This window comes from Muntiacus reevesi, chromosome 16 (assembly GCF_963930625.1).
Source record: "Muntiacus reevesi chromosome 16, mMunRee1.1, whole genome shotgun sequence".
NCBI lineage: Eukaryota > Metazoa > Chordata > Mammalia > Artiodactyla > Cervidae > Muntiacus > Muntiacus reevesi.
In genome coordinates, this window is record NC_089264.1 from 24,356,475 (window position 1) to 24,362,881 (window position 6,407).

Sequence of the window (6,407 nt, forward strand, 5' to 3'; positions counted from 1 at the left end):
GTGAGAACCTCGGGTGAAGAAAACAGCCCTCCTGGCTAGCCCAATTTACATAGGGCAGGCTTGGGGAAGGGAAAAAAAGCATATAAAAAGAGGAGCCAAAATTAAGCCCCAGGCCTCTCTTCTCTTTGTGTCCTTTGGGTGGAGGGTGGAGGCCCACACTTACACCTCAGGGGTGTGTTTTCCTTTGCTTGCCAAATAAAACTGAGCTGTAACACTGGCCCATCCATTGCTTCAAATTTTTGCTGTGGCGAGATAGAACCAAAGAAATTACAAACTTCCCTGACAGAAGTGTTCTGGAAAACTTCTACTTGTAGGCACATGGAGGGTGCACAGAACACTGCAGGTCAGGCCCATATAAATCTGTCATGGGAAAGAGCAACTGGGCCTTGTTAGTCATCTCTAGGGGCTTCTCTGTTGATGATTCTAGATCTTTGCCTTTCTTCTCACATCCCATAAACACACTCACCCCAGTGCTTTCTGTTTCAACAAATTAAGATCATAAAAAAGATATGCACTCAATTGGCAATAACATTTATTTGAGGGTCTGCTTCTGGAACCACTCCTGGTGCCAAGAGCTGTATCAATGTGTCCAGTTAGGAAAGCAGAAAACTCTACATTTCAAATAAAATTGATTTAATACAGAAAATGGGTTATAGGGTTGTCAGAAGCCTGCAGGGGCAGATGGAGGTCACCAAGACCACTAAGCCTCAGAAGGGCTGGGAGAGTGAAAAAAATGTGGTAGGGTAGCCAGAACAGAAACCTGAGCAAAAGGGCCCCCCAAGGGTTGTGACTTAGGCCTCTGAGGACAGGGTACAGCATAATGGTTGCTCAGAAGCCAAAGCTCACACTCACTCTGCCAAGAGAGCTGCTCAACGGCTACTGCCGTTGCTGCCTCTGAAGCATGAAGCAAGCCTGGAGACCCGACCGCCTAAAAGCACCTGGCCAATGCAGCCAACTGCGTGACACGCATGACAGTAACAAAAACTGGAAGGAAAGTCTCCTCCCCCCTTTACTGTGTTCAGATCTCTGTGACAGAAACTTTAGGGAAGCTACATATCAAGGGACTTGGGGAAACTGAATTTGCAAAGGCACAGTCCCAACATCACAGAGCAGACTTTGAAAGTGTAAACCACGACAACAGATCAATATTAAGAGCAAAACTGTAGGGAATATGCTATGCACAGGCCTGTACTATAATTCACATGGCTTCCTTGAAAAATAAGAATGACTTTCTCATCATCCCCGGAGAAGGCAATGGCAACCCACTCCAGTCCTCTTGCCTGGAAAATCCCATGGATGGAGGAGCCTGGTAGGCTGCAGTCCATGGGGTCGCAAAGAGTCAGACACGACTGAGCGACTTCACTTTCACTTTTCCCTTTCATGCATTGGAGAAGGAAATGGCAACCCACTCCAGTGTTCTTGCCTGGAGAATCCCAGGGACGGCGGAGCCTGGTGGGCTGCCATCTATGGAGTCGCACAGAGTCGACACGACTGAAGCGACTTAGCAGCAGCAGCAAGAGCATCCCCCAGGTGAAGGGCTGGGAGCAGTAAAAAGTATATCTTCTAAAGACATCTTGAAAACAAGTTGTTGAAATACTGATGTGACTGATGGAAAACATTAATGACTGCTCCCATAACCAGAGCCTTGAGGCAGTTGCTGAGAAAGGGCATCACTAGCAGAAGGGCTAAACAAAGTTATGAAAGGCCTGAAGGTTTGACATTGCGGACTGTGCATTGTGTATCTTTATCCCCGATCTGAGATGGTAAAGAACAGATATCTCTAGAGCATGTACAGGAAGTAGATATTAACAATAAAAGGCATGCTAGGATTAGGATCTGGCTTTTGCCTGTGAATGGCATCAGCCCCCCTGATCCCCACTTTATTTCTGAGTCTAATTTTTCTTTATTCTTCTGCAGCAGCACTCCTTCAGGTCGGTTCATTGTTGGGCTTGTCCCAACACAAAACATTTATATCTATTTAATGCCAAGCTCCACTCATCTCAACTTCCCTCTAGGAAAGGACAAGGCATCTCTCTGCATACACTGTTCATCCACTCTTGCATGCTGTCTGCTTTATCCATGAGAGAGCTTAGCATCTTAATCATAGCTGTTTTAAATTCCCAGTCTAGTAATTTCAGTATCTTTGCCATATCTGAGTCTACTTTTGAGGCTTACTCTATTGCTTTTAGTACACTTTGTAATTTTTTCTTGATATCTGGACATGTTATATTGCACAAAAAGGAACTGCTGAAAATAGGAATGCAGTGGTGAGGTGTGAGAGAGGGGAGGATTCTACGGTTCTACAGTCTTTCAGTAAGCCTGTGCCCCTGCACCGTGAACTTCATCAGGGCTTCTCAGCCCGCCTCTCAACCCCCCTTAGGTGGGACAAGATGGCTAGAGCTGGCTAGGGTTGGGTGTTTCCCTTTGCCCAGGTAATTTAGGCTCTCAAGAAAACCCTAAAAGGTTAGGCTTTGGTGAACTAGCTTCTCCTGAGGGAAGGCATTGCTCTTGTTGTTCAGTTGCCAAGTTGACTCTTTGTGACCCCATGGACTGCAGCACAACAGGCTTCCCTGTGCCTCACTGTCTCCCAGAGTTTGCCCAAGTTCATGTCCATTGAGTCGGTGATGCCATCCAACCACCTCACCCTCTGTTATCCCCTTCTTCTCCTGCTTTCAGTCTTTCCCAGCATCAGGGTCTTTTCAAATGAGTCAGTTCTTCACATCAGGTGGCCAAAATATTGTCGTTTCACCTTCAGCATCAGTCCTTCCAATGAATATTAGGATTGATTTCCTTTAGGATGGACTGGTTGGATCTTTTTGCAGTCCAAGGGACTCTCAAGAGTCTTCTCCAACACCACAGTTCAAAACCATCAATTCTTTGGTGCTCACCTTTCTTTATAGTCCAACTCTCACATCCATACATCATTACCTTAAAAAACCATAGCCTTGACTAGAAGGACCTCTGTTGGCAAAGTAATGTCTCTGCTTCTTAATGTTGTCTAGGTTGGTCATAACTTTTCTTCCAAGGAGTAAGCGTCTTTTAATTTCATGGCTGCAGTCACCATCTGCAGTGATTTTGGAGCCCAAAGAAATAAAGTCTCTCACTGTTTCCCCATCTATTTGCCATGAAGTGATGGGACCAGATGCCATGATCTGAGTTTTCTGAATGTTGAGCTTTAAGCCAACTTTTTCACTCTCCTCTTTCACTTTCATCAAGATGCTCTTTAGTTCTTCTTCACTTTCTGCCATAAGGGTGGTGTAATCTGCATATCTGAGGTTATTGATATTTCTTCCGGCAATCCTGATTCCAGCTTGAGCTTCGTCCAGCCCAGCGTTTCTCATGATGTACTCTGCATAGAAGTTAAATAAGCAGGGTGACAATATACAGCCTTGACACACTCCTTTTCCTATTTGGAACCAGTCTGTTGTTCCATGTCCAGTTCTAATTGTTGCTTTCTAACCTGTATACAGGTTTCTCAAGAGTCAGGTCAGGTGGTCTGGTACGCCCATCTCTTTCAGAATTTTCCACAGTTTATTGTGATCCACACAGTCAAAGGCTTTGGCATAGTCAATAAAGCAGAAATAGATGTTTTTCTGGAACTCTCTTGCTTTTTCAATGACCCAGCGGATGTTGGCAATTTGACCTCTGGTTCCTCTGCCTTTTCTAAAACTAGCTTGAACATCTGGAAGTTCACGGTTCACATATTGCTGAAGCCTGACTTGGAGAATTTTGAGCATTATTTTACTAGCCTGTGAGATGAGTGCAATTGTGCAGTAGTTTGAGCATTCTTTGGGATTGCCTTTCTTTGGGATTGGAATGAAAACTGACACTTTCCAGTCCTGTGGCCACTGCTAAGTTTCCCAAATTTGCTAACATATTGCATGCAGCACTTTCACAGCATCATCTTTTAGAATTTGAAATAGCTCAAGTGGAATTCCATCACATCCACTAGCTTTGTTCGTAGTGATGCTTCCTAAGGCCCACCTGACTTCACATTCCAGGATGTCCGGCTCTAGGTGAGTGGGAGTGATCACACCTTCATGATTATCTGGGTCATGAAGATCTTTTCAGTACAGTTCTTCTGTGTATTCTTGCTACCTCTTCCTAACATCTTCTGCTTCTGTTAGGTCCATACCATTTCTGTCTTTTATTGAGCCCATTTTGCATGAAATGTTCCCTTGGTATCTCTAATTTTCTTGAAGAGATTTCTAGTCTTTCCCATTCTATTGTTTTCCTCTATTTCTTTGCACTGATCTCTGAGGAAGACTTTCTTATCTCTCCTTGCTATTCTGCATTCAAATGGGAATATCTTTCCTTTTCTCCTTTGCTTTTTGCTTCTCTTCTTTTCACAGCTATTTGTAAGGCCTCCTCAGACAGCCATTTTGCTTTTTTTCATTTCTTTTTCTTGGGGATGGTCTTGATCCCTGTCTCCTGTACAATGTCACGAACCTCCATCTATAGTTCATCAGGCACTCTGTCTATCATAGTCTAGTCCCTTAAATCTATTTCTCACTTCCACTGTATAGTCATAAAGGATTTGATTTAGGTCATACCTGAATGATCTAGTGGTTTTCCCCACTTTCTTCAATTTAAGTCCGAAATCAAAAATCATTACTTAATATATTTGTTTCTGTATCATCTCAAAAATTATATTTACATAGCACCTCAGCACACTGACCCACAATATTTCACTAAAACACCTACATATTAAGATCATTCAACTTTGAAACTCAGAAAATCTGCATGACTTTGCCTTAACACTTCTCTGAGATTATTTCCCAACATATTTCACAAGATCTGCAAGCAAATATTTCAACATTCTCTACATATTTTTTAGGTCATGGTCAGGGGTCAAAGTTGCCAAAATATTTTCTAATTTTGGGGAAAAAGAGATAACTTTAACTCCTTCACTAACTTTGACTTCAGTGTCAAAGTAAAATATTAAGTAAATACTTGATTTATGGTATTGGATTTGAGCAGATTAAACATTGCCATGGCAACATAAATGTTTGGTTATTACTAATCTCTCTCTTTATCTGCCCAAACCCCACAATGGTTGAAGCTGTTAGATTATTTATGCAACCATGAGAACTATTGTTATCTTTTTCCTTTCCAAATATCTTTTAAGTAAATATTAACCACATTGCTTTGCCAAGTCATTTGGCCTATAAAATAAGGAATTTGAATTGGATTTCTAATTTCCTTCTAGGTAAAGTATTCTTTCTTGGGCCTTATATAATGTACTGGCTACCTTTGTGGACAGACAAATATCTTACTCAAACCCTGTTCTGGCCTGCTTTATTTTTATAAAGTAGTGGGGGAAATATAGGCTTCTGAATTGAACAGACCTGGTTAGGATTCTGCCACTGCCACTTTCCAACTTTATGATACCATTAGAGATGGTGTAACTCTACACCTGCTAAACCTCAACCCTCTGTTTTTACTGATTATTTCATGACTGGGCACCTGATATAGACTGATGTCTGCATTCCCCAAAATTTGTAAGTTTGAACCTAATCCCTAGTATCTGGTATTTAGAAGCAGGGCCTTGGGAGGTGATAAGGTCAGGAGGGTAGAGCTCTCATGAGTGAGATTAGTGCTCATAAAAGAGGCCCTAGAGATTTCCCTTGCTCCTTAAAGCATGTGAGGACACAGTGAAAAGATGGTCATCTATGAACAGGAAGTAGTCTCTCACCTGACACCAAATCTGCCAACACCTTGACTTTGGACTCTCCAGCCTCCAGAACCATAAAAAATTAACATTTGCTGTTTCAACTACCCTGTCTATGACATTTTTGTTACATTATAGCTGAGACAGACTAAAATAATACCTGACCCAACTGCTTGAGAGAGAGACTTTAATTAAAAGATAGAAGCCAGGGCCAGGCTATGTTCAAAGAGAGAGGGAAAATCAAAGATGTGAAATAGTCAGTTAGCCCTGATATTCCATATACAATTCACTTCTTGTCCTTTGATGCTTGTGTGATTGTCTATTATATTTATACCCTAACGCTCTTATTAATGGGCTTCCCAAGCACTGCTAGTGGTAAAGAACCTGCCTGCCAATGCAGGAGATGCAAGAGATGTGGGTTTAATCCCTGGTTTTGGAAGATCCCCTGGAGGAGAGCTTGGCAACCCACTCCAGAATTCTTGCCTGGAGAATCCCATGGACAGAGGAGCCTGGTGGGCTATGGTCCATAGATAGGGTCACAAAGAGTCAGGCACAACTAAAGGGACTTAACATGCATTCATTCTTATTAACATCAGCCTGAGTATCTTGATGTTCTTGAAGCCAATATTTCTGATCTAGAAAGGATACTTAGGGACCTATAATTTCTGAGCTTCTCTTATGTAATCTATAAAATGGAATAATAAAGAGTATCTTCCTTGTAGGATTGCTCTGAGGA